The 22,908-nt window shown below is 46.8% G+C and overlaps 2 protein-coding genes across 3 annotated transcripts in view; one reads left to right on the forward strand and one right to left on the reverse strand.

The window, feature by feature from the left end:
* The window catches only part of LRPAP1 (LDL receptor related protein associated protein 1), a 462,538-nt gene that overhangs the window by 94,910 nt on the left and 344,720 nt on the right, over positions 1-22,908 (forward strand). The gene's annotated exons all lie outside the window — the stretch shown is intronic.
* The window catches only part of RGS12 (regulator of G protein signaling 12), a 118,444-nt gene that overhangs the window by 23,389 nt on the left and 72,147 nt on the right, over positions 1-22,908 (reverse strand). The window lies entirely within an intron of this gene.

Consider the following 22,908-nt stretch of genomic DNA (forward strand, 5'->3'; position numbering starts at 1 on the left):
GCTGAACTGAGAGTTGAGGGATGAACAGAACTTAACCGACCTCAGGAAAGCGGGAAAAGCCTTCCACAAGGGGACAAGCACGTGCAAAGGCCCTGTGGCAGAAGAAACACGGCTCACAGCCCGTGCGGCTGTGAGAGCTGGCAGGCAAGGCCAGTGGGGCCAGGAGGTGGGCACCCAAGCTGTGTGGATTTCACCCTGGAGGACAGCGATAAACAAGGGAATGTCAAGATGGGAGAAAATATTTGCAAACAATGCAACCGACAAGGGCTTAATTTCCAAAATATATAAGCAGCTCATACAACTCAGCAACAGAAAAACAAACAACCCAATCAAAAAACGGGCAGGGCTTCCCAGGTGGTGCAGTGGTTGAGAGTCTGCCTGCCGATGCAGGGGACACGGGTTCGTGCCCCAGTCCGGGAAGATCCCACATGCCGCGGAGCGGCTGGGCCCGTGAGCCATGGCCGCGGAGCCTGCGAGTCAGGAGCCTGTGCTCCGCAACGGGAGAGGCCACAACAGTGAGAGGCCCGCGTACCGCAAACAAACAAACAAAAAACGGGCAGAAGACCTAAATAGACATTTCTCCAAAGAAGAAATACAGATGGCTAATAGGTACATGAAAAGATGCTCAACATCACTAATTATTAGAAAGATGCACTTCAAAGCTACAATTAGGTACCATCTCACACCTGTCAGACTGGAAAGTCTACAAACAATAAATGCTAGAGAGGGTGTGGAGAAAAGGAAACCCTCCTACACGGTTGGTGGGAATGTAAGTTGGTGCAGCCACTGTGGAAAACAGTATGGAGGTTCCTCAAAAAACTAAAAATGGAATTACCATATGATCCAGCAATCCCACTCCTGGGCATATATCCAGACAAAACTATAATTCGAAAAGATGCACGCACCCCTATGTTCACAGCAGCACTATTCACAATAGCCAGGACATGGAAACAACCTAAATGTCCATCAACAGAGGAATGGATGAAGATGTGGCACATATATACACACTGGAATACTGCTCAGCCATAAGGAAGAGTGAAACCATGCCATTTGTGGTAACATCAACGGACCTAGAGACGATCATACTGAGTGAAGTAAGCCAGATGGAGAGACAAATATCATATGATATCACTTACATGTGGAATCTAAAGTATGACACAGATGAACTTATCTACAAAACAGAAACAGACTCACAGACATAAAGAACAGACTTGTGGTTGCCAAGGGGGAGGGGGCTGGGGGAGGGATGGAGTGGGAGTTTGGGATGAGCAGATGTAAGCTATTACATAGAGAATGGATAAACAACAAGGTCCTACTGTACAGCACAGGGAACTGTAGTCAATATTCTAGGATAAGCCATAACGGGAAAGAATATTTTTAAAAAAGAATGTGTGTGTATATATATATATATATATATATATATATACACACACACATATATATACACACAACTGAATTGCTTTGCTGTACAGCAGAAATTAACATGACATTGTAAATCAACTATACTTAAATAAAAAATATTGAAAAAAAAGCCATCACATCTATGCTAAAAATAAAACATTCCGTTAATAATAATAAAAAAGAAGGGACTTTTTGTCCTTCTGGCTGCACGTGGAGAGCGGCCAGCGGAGGTCGGCTGAGGCTGGATGGTGAGGACAGGTCGGGGGCAAACTGCAGACACAGCAGCTGAACCCATCAAGGTGTTGCAGCTTTTACTTGTCAAACAAAAGGTGTGTGGATTCCAACACGCAACAGGCAGAGCAATGTAGACCAGTGCACACAGGACACGAGGGAGGCGGGGGGTGTGTGGGCAGGCTTCCCAGGCGCCCACCCCTGCCCTGCCCAGCGCTGCAAGTTTGTGGAGGGATTGAGTGAAGGAAAAATGAACGCTGACCGAATACACGTGTTAAGGGAAAGATGACCCGTATACCAATCCATTTTTATAAGATTTAGCCGATATGAATTATTTTTGAAGACTCACAGATCAAAAACTGACACTTTAAAAGTCTAATCGATAAAGAAACATTAAACATTACAATTAAAAAAAGAAAGGCCCCCCCTGGCCGCTCATGGTGGGCTGCTCGGCTCAGCCGGCCAGCGGCGGGCACACCCTGAGGCCTGCCTTTTCTGATGCCTTGGTGGGAGCAGGGCGGTTCCTGCCGTGGAGTCTTAGGGGCACTGGTGTCCTGCACAGAAAGATGCGCTGGGCCTGAGAAGGGGCGGGGGGGTGGGGGTGGGGTGGAGGGCTGGGCTGGGCTCTGCCTGCAGACAGAGCCTCTCCTGGGAAGAGTCATTTCAGCTGGGGACGCAGGCCCGGGACCCCAGCTCTCATCTGACCCACGAAGTCAGAAAGTTATCGTGCGCTGGCTCCCCGGGCCTCCCCACAGGCTCTTTTGTTTCTTCTGGCCGACACACCCACACTGTTGCTTCTGGGACCTGAATGCCTGCTCCCTGGGCCTCAACTCAGGCACCAGGAGCTTCGAGAGGGGACAGCAGTGACCCTGCAGGAGCAGCTCCAGGGCCAGACCACGCTGCCTGAGGCCGCAGCCCCGGCCGTTTCCCTCCACCTCGGCCAGGTCTCTGGGAATGTGCACACTCTTCAGAGTGGGAAAACTAGAGACAATGCCTGGCTGCGTAAAGCACGTCAGTACACAGCTCTTGTCATCGTGAGATCTCCTGGTGAATCTCTAGGTGGCAGCTTCTTGCAGAAGAATGTGGAGAGCCATGTGGTGGGTGCAGAGCCCCTCGGGGATGACAAGATCCTAGCACTTCCGTGTGTCCATGACACCGGAGAGTCACCGGGCCTTGACAGCCATTGTCAAGTTCTGAATTTCATAATTCACGCCACCTTAAACTCACTCTGGAATTGCTCTCGACACAGAAAACAGTGCACATGTGTGGGAGGACTGCCCTTGAACACAAATAAAATTCCTTCGAACGCCAGGATTCCTACCCCAACTCCAAGGCCAGAACAGGTGATGGAAGAAACCCCACTATGTCTAAGCCACTGCCTGAGTCTCTCTGGGGTGTCAGGTGCTTGGAAAACAACACACTCATCCTCCAGCCAAAGAAAAACACGTCCATGGAAGACACCCCACATCCCACCTTACAGCTTCACTTTAGAGAACGTTTCCTGGTTTCTGTTGTCGCAGTTGGTTTTCTTTTTTTCCTTTCAATTCACCAGTTTAAGTCAGAGAAATGCTTTCCTGGTGAGAAAGTTTTTGAAGTCTGTTTCAGATCTGCTGAAAACTAGGAAAGCCACCACCTTTACATTGGCTGGACAAACATGCAGGTTACCGTGTTGCAAATAACTTGAAGAATGCCTTACTATTAACATTTTATAGATAATTCTGTAACTCTAGGCTTTCACCCATCATTATCTCACCAGAATATCTCATCCAAACCATAACCTCCAGCACTTTAAATATTTAAATCACAACTCAAGGTCAGGTGATAGGGCTAACTGCCACCGGCCTCCAAGCGGACGGGCCCCCTCGGCACACATACCTGGAGACCGCGCAGTCTGCCTGCCCCCGCCAACCACGACAAGGCACAGACCAGAGGGACTTTACCTGGGCAGAGCCGATAAGAGCCACTGTGATGCCATTTAACCAAATACTTCCAACCATTCACCGCAAACCACCCCTCTGAATCCATACCAGGGTCAGCCAGCACAGCCCCCGGGGCCCCGGGCTCGGGCCACACACAGAGACATTGTTGCTTAGCTCACGCTCCCCAAAGAGGTAAATTAGTGCACTTTCTCCAGAGATCCCAGGCCACAGGCTGACAAAGGCGAGTCTCTCCCTTGGAGCTCACGGAGAAGGAGCCGCCAGTATACCTAACACAAAGCATCACAGGAGACGCATCCATAATTCAGAGCAGACCTTTAGCCTGCCGCTGCCATGACTGTGAATTATTCAGCAGGCAGAGAAGCTCCAGAGCTGTTCTCAGAGGCACAAGAGCTGAGGCTGAAGCCCCGGGGGCCTCTGGGCGCTTGTTTTCTGTTAAACTAGCAGCGGCAAAGGAAAAAAAAATACTTTTTATAATAAAACTCTTAATTCCCCTATTTAAAACATTTTAATCCCATAAACAGAAAACTTATCTTTTTAATGAGAAGGTGATCACCTTCTCATTAAAAAATTGCATAGTATCAGGAATAAGTATTCGCTAAGTAATAAGCAACTACCCCAAACTGAACCACTTCTAAACCGCAAGGAGCACTTTGAGGTCAAAGCAAAGCATGCACGTGGCTGTCCCATGAAAGCTTTGTTTATAAAAACTGGCGGGGGCTGGATCTGGCTCTCAGGCTGAGCCGGCGGCCATAGATCCTTGGGTGGACACTGCTGCATAAACAGCTACAACTAGGTGACAGTTCTGTTAAAAAGGTGTTAAATCAATCTCAACATTTTCCAAGAAAACAATGCAGGAAAAGTGTTTAACGATGCAGCAGAGCCCCAGTGGGTCCCACTTTCCTATCAATGTCCTTTCTGACCTCACGTTTCTGAAGTGCAGCCATCTGCTGATGAGGCAGCAGAGCTCAGGGGTCGCAGGGGCAGTCAGGCCGGGACGTGGGGTCCCAGTCCCTCTGCGTCGGGCCCCTCGCCTGCCCAGGGACTCAGGCAGTGCTCAGAAAGGCAGAGTTACTAGCACAGCTGATAAACTGGGGAGACAGGACTTTGAGCGAGGTCCGAAAACACCTCCACTGGACCTAAAGCTGCCCCTTTCTTAGAGCCACACGTGCCATCCTTTGGGGGCAGCTTTTAATTTTGACATAAATTAACCTTGCAGAAAATTACAAAAACAGTTAAAGGAACTCCCATACACCCTTTCCCAGATTCACTGGCCGTCTACATCTTGCTCTACCGGCCGTGTCATCCTCTCTCCTCTCCCCTTCACTCCCTTCCTCCCAGTCTCCTTCTATAAACACACACGCCAGTAACTTTTCCCAAACTATTTGAGATTAAGGTGGAGACAGCATACCTCTTCACCCCTGAATACTTTAGTGTGAATTTCTGAAGTACGGGGACATTTTCTTTCACGACCACAGCACAGCCATCAAAACTGGAGAAAGTGACACAGTCCGAGTTCCAGTTTCACCAACGATGTCCTTTCTGGCTATTTCCCCATCCAGGGTCCAATTCAGGTTCGCTTAGTGGTTGTGTCTCTTTAAAAGCTCCCGGCCTGAGGCTTCCCTTAGTGGTGTGGTGGTTACGAATCCGCCTGCCAATGCAGGGGACATGGGTTCGAGCCCTGGTCCGGGAAGATCCCACGTGCTGCGGAGCAACTAAGCCCGTGCGCCACAACTACTGAGCCCGCGAGCCACAATTACTGAAGCCCATGTGCCTAGAGCCCGTGCTCCGCAACTAGAGAAGCCACCGCAGTGAGAAGCTCGCTCACCGCAACAAAGAGCAGCCCCTGCTCACCGCAACTAGAGGAAGCCCGCGCAGCAACGAAGACCCAACGCAGCCAAAAACAAATAAATTAATTAATTAAATAAAACAAATAAATAAAAACAAACTAATTAATTAATTATTTTTTTAAAAAAGCCCCCAGCCTCTCTTTGGTCTCTAGACCCAGACATGGGCCGGCTCTTCTGTGGACTGCCCCTCAGTCTGGGCTGCCTGGTGTCTCCTGCTGACCTGGTAGGAGCACTCCGGGAGCGATGGGTGCCCCGCGCGCGTCCTCCTTGCACTTCTCTGCAGGAGAAGGGGCGTCAGTCCCTTGCAGCATTGGTGCTGTTTGGTTGGGGTGCCGGGCTCTCCACTGTGGAGGCGCTAACCTGCCCTCTGAGTTGATGGATGGCTCTTGTTCCTCGTCAAGCTTGTGTCCAGTATTTCAGCATCTGCAGAAGACTTTTCTTTATATATATATAAATTTATTTTCTTTATTTTTGGGTCTGCGTTGGGTCTTCGTTGTTGCGCACAGGCTTTCTCTAGTTGCGGCGAGCAGGGGCTACTCTTGGTTGTGCGCAGGCTTCTCATTGCGGTGGCTTCTCTTGTTATGGAGCACGGGCTCTAGGCATGCGGGCTTCAGCAGCTGTGGCACTCGGGTTCAGTAGTTGTGGCTCGCGGGCTCTAGAGCGCAGGCTCAGTAGTTATGGTGCACGGGCTTAGTTGCTCTGCAGCATGTGGGATCTTCCCAGACCAGGGCTCGAACCCATGTCTCCTGCATTGGCAGGCGGCTTCTCAACCATTGTGCCACCAGGGAAGTCCCCACAGAAGACTTTCTGACACCATAATTCCTCCACATTTTACTGTATGAAAGAGCTTTCCCTCCTCGCCCACTTACTATAAACTCATTTATCTACATCAGTATGCACTCAATGGACTTCTGTTTTTATGCTCTGCCTCCCTTCAAGCCGGCACCTGGGGCCTTCTGGTAAGTCCCCATCATGCACTGAGCACCTCCTTATTTTCTGGTGTAAGAACATGTGTGGGACTCATTTTGTACTTTCCGTGCTCCAGACCAGGAATCAGTTTTGCTCCAAGGAACCCAGTTCCTTTCACTGAGGAGTGGTGTTTGGACACCAAGATCTGGACACAAGGGGCACTCATTGCTACTGGGGGTTTTTGTTGCTTCCAGGCCCTTCCAGTGGACAGAGCTAAGAAATACTGATACGCATACCCACACATGCCTATGAATACACAGGTGCACAACTATTTATCTACTTATTTCTACATGCTCACATCCATCTATTAAAACCATGAATTCACTTAAACCCCAACCCCAACCCTAACCCCAATACATTCTCCTGTCCCATATTTGTAACTCCCTCACCAGCAGCGGAGAACTGGGCTCCCACTGTTCTTGGTGTATTTGCTCATCTGCTGAAGCCTAGAATACACAGAAGGTACTTTAAGAACTGATAACACGGACTTACCTGGTGGCACAGTGGTTAGGAATCCGCCTGCCAATGCAGGGGACACGGGTTTCAGCCCTGGTCCAGGAAGATCCCCCATGCTGCAGAGTAACTAAGCCCATGCGCCACAACTACTGAGCCTACGCTCTAGAGCCCGCAAGTCACAACTACGGAGCCCACGTGACACAACTACTGAAGCCTGCGCGCCTAGAGCCCGTGCTCTGCAACAAGAGAAGCCACCGCGGTGAGAAGCCCGTGCACTGCAATGAAGAGTAGCCCCCACTCACTGCAACTAGAGAAAGCCACGCGCAGCAACAAAGACCCAACACAGTCATAAATAAATAGATAAATAAAGTTATTTTAAAAAAAGAACTGATAATGCATACACTGCCAAAAACAAAACCACTAACTAGGCTTTAATCTTTGTTTACAGTTCTTTTTGAGATAAAATCCACACACAGTGAAATATACAGTCCTAGGTGCAGGATTCCATGAGTTTTAGCATCACGTCATTTACTTTTTTTTTTTTTTTTTGCGGTACGCGGGCCTCTCACTGCTGTGGCCTCTCCCGTTGCGGAGCACAGGCTCTGGACGCGCAGGCTCAGCGGCCATGGCTCACGGGTGCAGCCTCTCCGTGGCATGTGGGATCCTCCTGGACTGGGGCACAAACCCGCGTCCCCTGCATCGGCAGGCGGACTCTCAACCACTGCACCACCAGGGAAGCCCATGTCATTTACTTTTTAAAGCCTGTACTTGCTCATCAAGTGAACTGGTCCACCCTTCAAACCAGGCCTTGGGAATATCTGCCATTCGGCCATTTCAACGGTAAAATTCAGTTCTGGGGGAAAACCCAGGTGGAGGCTCAGGCCCATGATGGTCATTCTGGCTCTGGGTGGCATAATGCAATAGACTGCATGGGCCTGGATATCTTTATGTCTTGGTTTTCTCATTAGGGGAGAAATTAACAATTGCAGGGCTTTGTGCAAGAGTACAAGTTAAGATCTTTACACCACGCATCTAAATACTGAAAAAATATCAAAGAAGCTAACGTGCTGTTAAGTAAGATATATTCTATTCTCCTCTCTTCAAACGCCCTGAAGTCTAGGCTTGAACTTAGAATTCTGGAACTTGCCCGAGTTCTGCACTGAAAGGTGGATGCACAGGGAGGGCTGCCCGGCCCTCCCCCCACCCCCGCCCTACCCGGCTCAGCTGCACGTCCAAGTCTGCCACGTCCTGCCCACACCGCACAGTAGGCTCCCTAAGAGTATTCACTTCATTCCCCAGCTGCAGCCCTGACACGTTTTACAAATTTAAAGCAGCAGGCCTTTTTTTTTTCTCAAAGCAATCGCATATGGAATCCCTGTGTGTGGACTGGGCCACTGGGAAGGAAGAAGATACAGACAAGAACAGGTGGGACAGACCTCGGCCGCGCTCTGCTTGACCTGGTGCGGCCTCGGGCAGGCAGCCTAGCACCTCCTTCATGAAAGATCTGCCACTATTTACAGAGCCCTTCTGACGATGAGAATGAAATGTCTATGGAGCCTGACAGCACCTCCTCGGCACAGAGTCTGCAAACTATTGATCCATCAGCCCATTTTACAAAGGAAGTTGCTGAAGTGTGAAGCCCTCCTATGACCAGCCTGAGATTAGCTGGTGAAGGTGCTGAGACAGCGTCCATGTGCTCCAAGGGACGCTCCCAGTGTCACCGTTCATGAACTCCTGGCCAGATGTCACAGCCCTGGAGAGCAGGCAAACGCCTCCCAGGTCTATAGGGCAGCGCTCAGTGTACAGTATCCTTCCATATACTTCCCAGGGCCACAGGAAATGTGGGCCCAAACACCAGAAACCTAAATGCTGAGTCTTTCCTGGAGTCACCACCAGAGAGTCGATTTATAACTGTTCTGGCAGAGCAGAGCAGAACAAACTTTCCGTGTCTGAAATGACACAAGTCCTTCTGGAGACTGAAATGCCAAGCAGATGGGGGTGAGATGCTGGGAGAGCTCGCGAGGCCGTGTGAGTGGGCAGAACGGTAGCCAAAAAGGGTCAGCGTGGGAAGTAACGCGACACGCAAAGGGGACGTGTCACTTGTCACATGAGCGCTCGGGATTCAAGGCACAGTGCTAGCAACTGTGACCACACGTGGGCTGCCCACTAGCCGGCATCTGACCACAGGGCGCCTCCAGGACTCACCAGAAAGGGACGCGGGACACTTTTCAAAGATTAGCCCTAATCAAATTCATTTAGTATGTTGATTTGAATGAAAAAAATTCACATTATTCACTTACTAATTCCTTAGTGAAATCAGTGTATTTCACCTCAGTGAATAAAATACATACACTCTGTGAAGACCTCGTTTTATTCTGGGGCCAAGAGCCGCACGTGAAGTGTGAACCCTCCAGCTGTGGCCTGACCCTGTCTGGAGGCCACTGCTCAGTGCAGAAGCCCAAGGACCCCGAATGGGGGCTCCACAAGGAAGACTCAAAACTGGCGCTCACCCCCGCCTGCAGCCGAGGCACAGGAGACTAAAGGCACAGCCGCAGGTGCCAGGCCTGCACTGAGACCGTGCAGGTGGGGGGCCAGGCAACGGGCACCCTCCCCAACAGGACAGGGGGCTCGTGGGCTGACCATGAGAGAAGGAAAAGGATCAAGGGGATGAGATCATCAAGGACGCACGGGGCAGGCACCGCCTTCATCAGGGATGGCACTGGGAGGCCACTCCTGTCAGTGGGAAAGAGGTAATACCGAGACATAGGAAAGGCTTACTTTTGGGTCAGGTATAAACTGTACTTTCTGGCTGTGGCATCCATAGCCTGGGATTCTGGAACAGTTATGATTTCACATAATTTTAATAATGAAGATAATATGTCAGGTGCAAAACTAAACGAATGTAATACCTGTGTCTTTTATGTGACTTCCAAATAAAGCAATCAAATTCAGAAAGTCATTTGTCCCAGACTGGGCTCCAAAATTCTGGTCACCAGGCTGGCTCCTGAGGGGTCCTTACCTCGCCCCCACCTCACCCCCAAAGAAGGCAGGCAGCTCTCCTGCCCCTTCTCCTGCAGGAGGCGGTGCTGAGTGGTGGGGGCTCCCAAAGCCCCACCTCTGGTCTGGATGTCTCCAGTGGGTGGCGCTCAAGGCAGAGGTGACCCAAATTGAGGAAGCATCGACAAACTAAGGGGTCCGCAATCTTCAAAAGCGGCGTGAATGCGAAAAACAAGCGAAGAAGGAGGAACTGTTCCATTGAAGGAGATAAAAGAACCATGACAACTAAAAGCCAAATGTAATTCTGAACTGGATCCTTTTACCATAAAGATGACATTTACTATGAATTGGCGAAATGAACAGGGTGTGAGGATAAGATGGTAGCAATGTATCGGTGTTAATTTCCTAATTTTGATGGCTGTATTTTGGTTATGCAGGAAAATGTATTCATTTGCAAGAAATTCACTCTAAAGTATTCAAGATGGTAAGGGTATCATATCAGCAACTTACTTTCAAATGGTACAGGAAAAGTTCTTTGTCCTACAGCTGCAATTTTTGAAAGTCTGATATAGTCTCAGACTGAAAACAAATTACCTGGTGCAAAAAATAAATAAAAATAAAGGTGCGCCCTCTCTCCCCCCGCCTGCCCTGAGGATCTGCGAGCCTGACTCTTCTATGGAATAATAGATCAGGGCTCCACTACACGGGGGAACCCAACATCCTCCATGTTCTCCTCCTCAAACTGGACGGGCCGTTAAGATGAGTAAGAGGTAACTGGGGCCACGCCCTCCTCCTCATTTCTCAACATACATCTGTTGAAGGTCTACTTTGTGGCAAGCCCTGTCCTGGGGGCCAGAGCCTCCGCCCGGCTCTACCTGGCACAGCTGTGGTGGTTCACGGTGTGGGTTCCGGAGTCACACTGTCCTCCCCGTTCTGTAATGCTGCAGTAACAACCGTGTACTCATGCCACAGGGATGCTGTGAGAACTCCACTCCTCACCAAGTCACCTCACCTTTCTATAGAGCCACAGTAGTAACTGTATACTGGCATCCTAAGAGTACTGTGACAAGTGGTACCAGGCACATAGTAGGCATTCAATAATACTGGTTGGATAAATAGATCACGTGTTCCAAATACAAGCTAATGAGATGGCACAGGCTGAAAGGCATGTAACTTCAAATATAAACATCTTGCAGTTTTAATGCACAATTCATAAAATATTTTCTACTTAAAAATTTTAAACATAAAAAATAAAATCCCTTACTGATCATTACCTAAAATTCTAGTCCTATCTCCCCTCCCTAGAGGAAACCCACCTTATTAATTTGGTGTTGATCCAAATTTCTTGTTACGCTTTTACAAACATACATATGTTCCTATCAAAACAATGTATATTGTTTAGGAAAGCTACTACTTTTCATCTTCCTGAACTCCATTAGCTCTAAAAGTCAGGCCTGGCCATGTGACTGATATGCTGTGGGTTTTCTAGTTAGATGAGAATGTCATTTGTAAATAATGATGACTTCGTTTCTTCCTTTACAAGTTTTAAAATTTCTTTTTCTTGCCTTATAGTGTTGGCCAGAATCTCCAATATAATGTTAAATAGTTGCTAAGATATGAAACATCTTTGCCTTATTCCTGGGTCTAATGTTTAACCATTAAGTATAACTTTAAAAAAATGAAATGGGTAGAAGCAGACTCACAGGTATAGAAAACAAACTAGTGGTTACTAGTGAGGAGAGGGAAGGGGGGTGCAATATAGGGGGAGGGGATTAAGAGGTACAAACTACTGTGTATAAAATAAGCTACAGGATATAATGTACAACACAGGATATAATGTACAACATGTTTTATAACAACTACAAATGGCGTATGACCTTTAAAAACTGTGAACTACTATATTGCACCTGTAACTTATATAATATTGTACATCAACTATACTTCAATTTTTAAAAAAAAGGAATGGGGACTTAATTTTATTAGATACTCCTTTGCCTCCACTGTGATAATCATACAGTTTTACCCCTTTAATCTATTAATATAATACAATCTGCTTATGTGACCGTGATATTCCTTTATTGAAGTGTAAGCGCCATGAAGGCAGGGACTTTGCTTTGTTCACCAATGTATCCCCAGTGCCTGTAACAGTTTTTAGGAGAGTAGGAGTTCTAAAAATAACTGTCGAATGAATAAATGGTGACTTGAGTGGAAAAGCCCCTAATGTTAAACTATCCTTGCACTCCTTGAATAAACCTCACTTCATAAGGATGCATTTAAAAAATAAAAACACTGCTGGATTCAATTTGCTAAAATTTTATTTAGGAAGTTTCCATATTTGTTCACTAAGTTAAATTGGCCAATAATTCAATTTTGTGCCATACTTGTCCGGTTTTGGTATCAAGGTTATGCTGGCTTGATACGAGCAGGGTAGGGTAGCTTCCCATCTTCTATACCCTGTGTGGTAGACCACGTCAAGTCCAAAATATTTGCTGCCCCTGCTTGTGGGAGGGTTACCGTGCCCCCCACCGCAGTGTCAGGCTTGGCCTTGTGATGTGAGAGAGCGTAGCACGTAGTGCTTGGGAAGGAAGCACTGCCCGGCTCTGCCACAAGACTCACAGTGTCCCATAGAGGAACTGCTGCGACAGCGAAAACACGCAAAGTAAAACAAGGCCAAACTGCAGGGGGCGTATAATGTAAGTAAAAAAGAAATTTTGCTTTCTTAGAGCCACTGTGATTTTGCAGTTCTTTGTTATTTGCAACATCATTTATCCCAAGCTGATCGATATACTCGCCTATAAATTGGTTTGGGCATGTTGCCTTTTGCGGTGTAGATCTTTGACTTCCAAATCATTTTTGCTTATGTTGATTTATCTAACCAAAGTTTCCTTTTCTTCTTAGGCCAACCATATTTTCCTAAACGTTGTCCAATTGACCTGGTAATCAGATGTATTAGTATAAAGTTATTCGTAGAATTTTCTTATAACTTTAGTTCTCTGTTATCTTTGAAGTCATCTTTGTCTTCTTTCTTCTTCATTCTTAATGTTTTTTCCCTCTTTTTCTTGATCACACGTACTGAAGACTTATTTTTTTGTTGTATTAATCAGTTATATACTGTTTGTTTTGTTTTCCATTTTGTTAATTTCTACTTTATGTTTTTCCCTACCTTGTTTTGAAAGCTTATTTGCTGTATTTCCCAACTTTTCTTTTCTATAATATATACATTTAATACTACAAAATTTTCTCTGAAAACCACTTTGACTATATCCCACTGGTGTTAATATGTAGCAGTATAATTACTGAACAGTTCTAAACTGTATTATAATTTCCAGCTTAATTTTCTCCTTGACCCATGAATTATTTAGAAATATAGTTTTAAACTTTCAAATGTACAGTTTATTTTGTACTGTCTTTTTGTAATTGACTTCTATTTAATTACCCTGCAGACAGTAGATGTGCTCTGTTACCCTGCAGACAGTAGATGTGCTCTGTGTGCTACAAATATATTTTTAATTTGTAGCAACTGCATTTCTGGAGTAGTATATTGTCAACATTGGTAAATACTTCATGTATCTTTGGGAAAAAAGTGTACTCTCTATTGGATGTAAAATTTTATATATATAAAATTTACGTTGTCTGTTTTATAATTCAACATTCTGTGATCTTACTCTATTTCTTATCACTTGATTTCTTAGTTTCTGAAAAAGGTATATTATAGTCTTCCCCTAAGAATACTTGTCCACTTTTACTGTAGTTCATCTAACTTTGTTTACAAGTGAGAGACTCTATTTTTGGTGCACACTGCCTGCTTTCCTCTTTTTTTATTGTTTTTTCACTTGAATTATTTTGTCTGGTGTTAATATTGCCATACCAATTTTCTTTTTCCTTAGTATCTACCTAAGAAAATAATTAATTTCATTTAATTTTTTCAATCTTCCTGTGTCCTTTTGTTTCAAAATTGAATTTTAAACAATCTAAAAGGAGAGTTTTCTCCTTTGATGTCCTTTCTCTTCCGCTGCTCTTATAATCTTCTTCAGGACCTGTCCTAGGCTCTTTTCTCTATGTAGTTCTTCTAGGCAATTTTATCCACTCCTAGTACCGTTTATATTGGAAATGCAATGAAAACAGCAACAGTGATATTGACAATAATAACGGCAGCTATCATTTGCGTAGCTTTTCATTATGTGCCACGTACTGTTCTAGATGCATCGCAGGTATCAGTTCCTGTCATTCTCACAGTAGCACTGTAAGATGGGTCCTGGTACCCATCTTACAGACAGAGAACTGAGGTGGCCAGCTGGTGGCAGAGTCAGGGTTTAACCCAGTCCATGCTCTGACTCGTGTGTCTTATCACCTCTCACGTCTCCAGCCGTCTTCCAGTTCCCACTTGTCTCATAGGTTTGAGACTTCTCTTTTCTGCATGATCTCTAATTACTCAAGCTTGCCAAGGCACTAAAGTCCACTGGTGGATTGATGACCCTTAAGCTCATGCTTTCCAGGCGCAACCGTTTCTGGCATCCACACTCAGTTACCCCACTGTCTACACCACATCTCCACCTGGAAATTGCGAACCATCTCAAAAGTCACAGGTCCAAAGCAGAGCTCTTGTTATTGCCCTGTTATCTGTTTCTCCCGACCCTGCTCCTTCCCACCCCTGCCGATGTGGTGACCGCCCCCCAGTGGAGGTCTCCTCACCCTGCGCTCTCCTCACAGACACAGAGTCATCCTCTCTCAGGTCTCCACTACCCCGGATGCTCCTTCTCGGCTTTTTCCTGGCTCTTCCCATCTCCCCAAACTCACATGAGGGACAGCCTCTGCTCTCATCTCAGGGCTTGGCTCCGCTGGACTCGCGGGCCTCTGGCTGGAGCAGGCCCTGCCGCCCGCCTCCATCTCTCCCACCACCAGCAGCAGCACATCCCGCGACAATCCACCGTCTCCCAGAGGCGAGCACGGCCTGTCCACCAGCCTCTCTCGGGTGCTCGGGTCACCTTACACGCAAGTCCCTGCAAAGTCTTGTACGTTACAAGGCTTTCCCTCCCTTCTCTGAACAACAGCATCTGTTTGAGGGTGACACGTTGGCCTGAAGTAATCTCGATTAATGCTGGTTTTAGATACTGATAGAGGTCACTCATCTAAAAGAAACAGTTTTTTAAAAGGCAAACAAAGCCAGATTTAGTATTTATTCCTGGGGGAATGACCTGAAGATTTTTAAAGAGCAAGACAGTAAGTGGCTACATAATGAAGATCACAAATGTACAGTCACAAAACAATGAGAAAACCCAGCTGCCCTAATATCAATGGCTGTTAGTGGCTTGTGCTACACTTCCAGTGAAAGCATCACACACAGATTCCAAAGGTGCTGTATCCCCACCAGCTCAGACAGAAAGAAGCCAAGGTGACTCTGGAAAACTGGCAGTGACTCACAAGTTAGCTCCAAAATGTATAAGGAAATGCAAAAGGCCTGGAATAAGCAAAACCATCCTGAGACTACACAACCAGATCTCTGAACGCACGACAGAACGACAGTAATGACGACACAAGGTGCTGATCCAATGACAAAGAGACCAATGGAACAGAAGCTGGAAGCCAGAAACAGACCCACAAATATACGATTACCTGATAAAGGTGCTGCCTCCTTTCAGTGGGGAGAGGATCGCCTTTTCAATAAATGGAGCTGGATCAACTGGGTCCCAGATGGGAAAAATGAATCTTGTCCCCTAACTCACAGCATACACAAATACCAGCTGCAGATCATCAGAGCTTTCAATGCAGAAGATAAAACAATGATGGCTTTACCTTCATGAACTTGGGAAGGGCAACGCCTGCTCTAAAAGGATATAAAAAGCATCACAGAAAGGGAAAATGATAAATTGGATGATACAAAGATTAAAAACTTTTGGTCACCAAAAGAGACCACGAAGAGGGCTTCCCTGGTGGCGCGGTGGTTAAGAAGCCACCTGCCAATGCAGGGGACATGGGTTCGAACCCTGGTCCAGGAAGATCCCACATGCCGCGGAGCAACTAAGCCCGTGCGCCACAACTACTGAGCCTGTGCTCTAGAGCTCGCGAGCCATAACTACTGAGCCCACGTGCCAAAACTACTGAGCCCACGTGCCACAACTACTGAAGCCCGCACGCCTAGAGCCCGTGCTCCGCAACAAGAGAAGCCACCACAATGAGAAGCCCGAGCACCTCAATGAAGAGTAGCCCCTGCTCGCCGCAACTAGAGAAAGCCCGCGCACAGCAACGAAGACCCAATGCAGCCAAAATAAATAAATTAAAAAAAAAAAAAAAAGAGACCACGAAGAGAATGAACAGGTAAGCTGTGGGGGAGCTCACCTGAATACATAAATCCAATGTATTTTTTCAAATTTCCTACAAATTTCAAATTTGAATTTTTTTCAAATTTCCTACATACCAATAAGGAAAAGTAGATGATCTAGCAGGAAAATGGGCAGAAGTCTTGCATGAGCACTGAGTTGAAGAGACAGAGATTAGAATCAGGCCAGGCCAGGCTGGAATTTGCAGGTGCCAGGAGGAAAGCTAGTGAAGAAAGAGCTCCAGAAATCTCAAAAGAGACCCCTGGAGTCTGTTGCTGAATTCTAAGGTGTGTGCACACGGGGCGAAACCCATGAGGCCAGGCAAAGAAGAGCTGGGAGCTGCAGGATGAACGTTCCCAGAACTCACACAGGGTTGTGAGATTTCTGAGTCCCCACTAGCTCTGCTTGAATGCCTGGCCTTCAAAGGAGACCCCACATGTGTCAGGCTTCAGCAGTGGGCTAAACTAGCTTACAGTGAAAGCGACTTTAGATTTGGCCTAGAAAAAAAAAGCGTAAAAACAAGCCTCAAAGGGGCCAAGCCAAGCCCCAAGTAGCTGAACTGCCAATTAGAACAAAGCCCTATACTCTTCAAGGGAAGACAACAAAATCCCGCAGCCAGTCGAAAACCACTAGACATGAGAAGATGCAGAAATGTGACCCACGACCAGGAGAAAAATGAGGCAGTAGAACAGACCCAGGAGTGACAGCGAGGATAAGTGAGCAATGAGAGACCTGAAGACGCTTAAAGATGTTGTAAACACGCTCTAGAGTTTAAAGGAAAGCGTGAATATGTCAGGAGAGAAGTGAAGGGTTCTAAAAGATCTGAAAGGAACTTCTAGAGGTGAAAAATAAACCTCTGAAATGAATAGTCCACAGGATGGAATTAACAGCATATTAAACACTGTAGAATAGATCAGTGAACTTAAACACAGAACAAAAGAAACTATGAAGCATATGGAGGAAAAAAAAAAAAAAAAGGCTGAAAATGAACAAGTCTCAGTGGCCTGTAGGAAAAACCCAAGTCCCCAGAGTGGGAGAGGGGTAAACAGTATCTGACACTCAACACGCCCCAAATGGCAGACACACAACAAAACCAACCCAAGACTCATCGTAATTAAGTTGCTGAAAACCAGCGAGAGAGAAAATCTTACAAGCTGAGAAGGCAGGCCCAAAGGCCTCTACTTTCTCTCCTTAGTTTTCTTAATCTGCATAAAAGCTGCTTAGGTAGAGCTCTTGCAAAAAGCCACTGAGCCCTCCCCAACCTCAAGGTCGACTTCTAGACCTTTCCCCTAAATTATTTTGGCCAATCAGATTTTCAACCCAATCTGTGTAATACTTTCTCTGAGCAACTTTACACCTATTCTCCTGAGAGTGAATCTAATAAAATTTTCAAGCCATTTGGCAAGTCCTTAGGTAAAAAGCTTCCAGCATTTAAAACAATATTAATTATTTTAGTAAACTCTTCACTGAAGTGTAATACATACCAAAAAAGGGCACAAATCATGAGTGAACACTCGTGTGAGAGGCAGAACACGGGCTCTGGCGGGAGCTGCCTCAGGGTGACTGCTCCCCTGACGGGACACACGGCTTACTAGACCAGTCCTTACACTGCTCTGCATGCTACGGTTTCCTAAGAGACGCTTTCCCCCCAAGAATCAAACTAATCAATCCCCTTGGAGTGGAAGGAGACACACCTGCTTCCAGGTGGGGCCTCTGGGGGGAGGATGAGGAACGCACACAGGAAGGGGTCACAAAGGGGACCCCCTTCCACAGTGACTGCAGTGCTTTGGAGGAAAGGCCTCAGGCAAATACGCCCCAACGTTAGCTGGCGTGGCTTCTAGGAGGAACGTATGTGGTCACTGGTTTATTACTTTTGAACTTCTGTTTGGTTGAAAAAAATTTCACAGTATAAATAATTACTAATAAAAACTCTCTCCAAATATCTTGTAGAACTGGAAAGAAATCAGCACACTGCAAAGAACCTTGGCAGAAATCGAGTCTCTATCCTTCCAAAAACTAAACTCCAAGTCTGGCTAGTGTTTACAAAATACTTAGTACTTCGTACCCTATAAATACACTATGCAACTCTGGGTATAATTTTTAGGTTCAAAGCAGACCATAAGGTATGTTACAATATATTAAACTGAAATAAAGACTTCTGGTTAAAACAACCCCTCCCACACAGCAAATAACAAATTAACATTCCATCTCTACTAGTTAGCAAACATTTTTGAAAATGTGCAATTAGGCTGCACTGTTCTTCTGATGAGGAAAATATGGCTTCACCAGAATTCTGTACAAATACCCATGATACCACTCTGAAACCTTTACATTTCTCCTTCTCTTTCATAATTTTACAGGATGCAAATTCATTGCCAAAAATACTAGAGATCATAGTACCTCATATTTTATTTTTAAAGATTTTTTTTTGATGTGGACCAATTTTAAAGTCTTTACTGAATTTGTTACAATATTGCCTCTGTTTTATGTTTTGGATTTTTGGCCGTGAGGCATGTGGGATCTTAGCTCCGCGACCAGGGATCGAACCCACACCCCCTGCACTGGAAGGCAAAGTCTTAACCACTGGACCACCAGGGAAGACCCAATACCTAGTATCTTAAAGAAGGGTGCAGTTTAACTCCCTCAATTAACAGGCACGTAACCCTCACCACCAGGCAGCTGCTGTAAGAGCCCCGGAAGCGGCCTGACGCGCAGGGCCCACTCCTGCACCGCGACCCCACCAGGCAGGCAGAGAAGGTGCCATCAGGCCTCGAGAAAAGACAAGACACAGAGAGAGACGACGGCGGCCTGCGAGCTTCCCTCCGTGGCCGTGGAGCGCACGGTGTGAGCGGATTGGGGGCGGGCGGCTAGCCAAGAGCTGCCCGGGGGGAGTCAGCTCTTTCCAGAGAGTGACCAAAGCAACAGGAGTTTTTCTGTGCCTTGATGTATTCTCTCACACACGATGGTGTTAAAGGAGAGACCCTCTAAACCCCAAACCCCTGAAGCAGTAAGAGTCACTTCTGGAAACCAAAGTTTACTGTGAACTTTAGTAAAGCGCGAGGGAAACAGAGCTGAGAGGCAGACCTGGATGGAGGGCTGAGGGTTGGCCTTAGGCGAGAGGCGGGAGGGGTCCCAAGGCTGGAGGTGGGGAATGAGGACCCTCGGCTGGAGATGGCCCAGATTGTGCTCACCATGGCTCCCCGGGTGTCCAGCAGGGTCACGGAGCGGGCAGAACCGGGAGATGTGGCCCCGCAGCCGTGCCCACTGAGCTACGCTCAGCCCTGGCCAGGTGTGTACAAACTTTTGGGGAAGGAGCCCCGGTGGGCCCTGGAAAGCGATCTGCTGGGCCTGAGACCACTCACCGCCCAGCACCTGGAGGAACGGGCGGAGAGGACTGGAGGCTCTAGTCTGTGACCACCTACTTTGCTCTTTTGTTTCCTACTGAAAGTTATTTCAAAACAAGACAAAACAAACCGGCACACGGCAGCTGCCCAGGTAAGCGTGGGCAACGTGAAGGCGAGCCACCGACTCTCCTCCCCCCACGTCCAGCACAGGCGGGGGCGGAGGAGGGGCAGTAAAAATCAGCCACAAACTTAGCAAAAGCAACCAGAAAAGACGGCACCGTCTGATGCCGTAAGCTTCAAACAAGAAAAAGAGAAAGGAAAGAGAAAAAATGAGAACGTTTTGACAGGTTCTGAGTCTAACCCATCCCTGAGTCCCCAGCAGGTGTCCTGGGGAAGGAAGGTGCACCGACAAAACAGGGAAAGTCAAGGGTACACCCTTGTGGGTAGAGCCCAACTAGTGCTGAGGGTGTCAGCTCAGGCAGGAAGGACACGGGAGCTCGGCACTGTGGTCTCTCTGGGCTCAAGAATGTCAGTGCCAGAAAGCACAGTGTTAAGGGCCATGGGGACTGCTGGCATCCACAGATGGGAGGATGACGTGATAGATGGGTAAATGGGTGGGTGGGTGGGTGGACGGGTGGACGGACGGATGGGTGGGTGGGTGGGTGGATGGATGGGTAGGTAGATGGATGTGTAGATGAGTGGGCGGACGGAGGAAAGAAGGTATAGAATATGCAAAAAGCAAACACAAAGTCTGGTCTGGAAGAAAACACAGCCTAAAAAGCTTTAGAAATTCTTCATGTTCTATGAGAGAAAGGGGAGAAAGCACAGTTGATGAAACAGATTGAGGACAAAATCAATACTATTACAAAATGAATAAAAAGTAAAAGAAGAGGCAAGATATGTCTGAAAAATCAAATTAATAACATAGAAAAAAACCTTTTACAACTAAATTGCCTTTGAGTATAACTGACTGACTTTCTCAAAGAAGGAGAAGAGAACACTCTTGGGCTCTTAGAAACCTCCCTGGTGAGTGAGAGCAAAGAGGCCGAGGGTCTGACCTGCTTAACGGTGGCCACGTGATCAGAACTCCTTCCGAAGATTTGCAAACCTATCTGATAAAGGATTAATAAACATAATATACAAGGAGCTCATACAACTCAATAACAAAAACCCAAATAAGCAGATTAAAAAACGGGCAAAAGACCTGAGGTGAATATATTCTTAGACACAGAAGACATACAAATGGCCAACAGGTACATGAAAAGATGCTCAACATCACTGATCTCAAGGAAATGCAAACCAAAACCACAATGAGATGTCACCTCACACCCATTAGTCGACAGTCTTGTCTATTATCAGAGACAAGAGGTGAGTGCTGGAGAGGGTGTGGAGAAAAGGAAACCCTCCTACACTGTGGGTGGGAATGTACATTGCTGTAGCTGCTGTGGAAAACAGTCTGGAGGGTCCTCAAAAGAATTAGAACTAGAACTACCATAGGATCCAGCAACTCCATTCCTGGTGATTCATCCAGATGAAGCAGGATCTCGAAAGATATATGCATCCATGTTCACTGCAGCATTATTCACAACAGTCAAGATATGGAAACAAGTTAAGTGCCCATGGAGGAACAGATAAGGAAATTATGGTGTGTGGATATATATATATATATATATATATATATATATTACGTATAATGGAATATTATTGTCTTAAAAAAAAAGAAGGAAATCCTGCCTTTGCAACACCATAGATGAATCTGGAGGACATGCTAAATGAAATAAGCCAGACACAGAAAGACAAAAACTGTATGATCTCACTTCTATGTGGGATCTAAAATAGTCCAATTCATAGAAGCAGGGAGTAGAATGGTGGCTGCCAGGGACTGGGGGGAGGGGGACATGGGGAGACATGGGTCAAGGCATGAAAAGTGTCAGCTGTGAGATGAGTAAGTACAGCGTGGTGACTATAATCGTAGTGTTTTGTACACTTGACATTTGAGAAGAGTCGATCCCAGTGTTCTCACCACACACACAAAAGGTGCCTGTGTGAAGTGACAGATGTGTTAATTAGCTTGATTGTGGTGATCATGCCACAATGTGTATGTACATCAAAATATCACACCATATACCTTAAACACATACAATTTTTTTTATCAATTATACCTCAATAAAGCTGGAAAAAAGTAAAATAAAATAATTTTTAAAAGGGAAAAAGAAAGCCTCGCGTAGGAAGCGGTTACTGATATCAGAAGTGAGTCCGAACAACACGCACGGGTGGGTACCGAGCATGACCTAGGGCGCTGACCTCGCCTATAACCGGTTTCTCTTTGGCTGCATCTCACAGCCCAGGCTTATGACGTAGTCCTGGTCACTAAGGGACCATTGGCCCGACACCACATACTCAGCTGCTCTCCACGTTGACTGTAACTACCGATGAGCCTAACCTGCCAGCACACCTCTCAGCTACCAGTTACAAAGGAACTAACCAGCAAGCGCAGAGCCTCCACCAGACCCCCGTCCCCCTCTCCCAGTACTGAGTCCCGGGACTGAACCGGCTCAGGCAAGGCCCAGAGTTCATGGAGCCAACGTCAGTGCCCCAGGCTGGTGACACCCGGACTCAGTGGCCAGGGCTCCGCAGCTGCCAGGTGACACGGAGCCCCACCGCTCCGCCTTCCCTGTCACTTCCTAACCTGCCGGCCCCCTTCCTGACGTCCTATTGCTTGGCCGAAGTTGTACTTCGTTGGAAAGGGGCAGACGGAGAAAAGCAGGGCAGACAGTAGACGTAAAATCAAAGGCCGTCTCCATTCAGAAAACAAACAACAATTAAAGAATGCATGTCTTTCATCTCAGATATTATTTCTGATTTCAAAAGGTCCCGGTTTTTATGTTAGAACAATAATCAGAAATATTACAAAGTACTGCTTATTAATTTATGGCAACAGAGTTTAAAATCCACTCCAGAACGATCTGTCAGACAGAAGAAACTGCACGCGTGTCCCCGTGGACACTTGGGCCGCGGATGCAGAAGCATCCTCAAAGGCCCTGGCCACGCCCAGCAGACAGTTCTGCTGCCGTATTTTACAGAATGGGATTCTACTAAGCTCGCCTGCTTCTTTTTTGAGAGGGTTTCACGAAGAAGGAAAAACTGAAAGCCACCGCCCTAACGGCCTAACGCAGGCCTTAGCCCCGAGGCCCTGCTGTCTGCCATACTGTAAATGCCCGAATTCAATATTCACTTGACAAACACCTCCCGTGCCACCGCTGTGCTGAAGCCACCGCGCGAAGGTCACTGTCCAGTGGGTGGAGGGAGCAGACAAGCCAGTGACACCGATAAATAATTAAAATGATGGTACCTCGTCAGCAGTGTCGGAAGGAGATGAAGCCTAGGCTGACGCTCAAGTGAAGGC

This window comes from Lagenorhynchus albirostris, chromosome 4, assembly GCF_949774975.1.
Source record: "Lagenorhynchus albirostris chromosome 4, mLagAlb1.1, whole genome shotgun sequence".
NCBI classification, from domain to species: Eukaryota; Metazoa; Chordata; class Mammalia; order Artiodactyla; family Delphinidae; genus Lagenorhynchus; species Lagenorhynchus albirostris.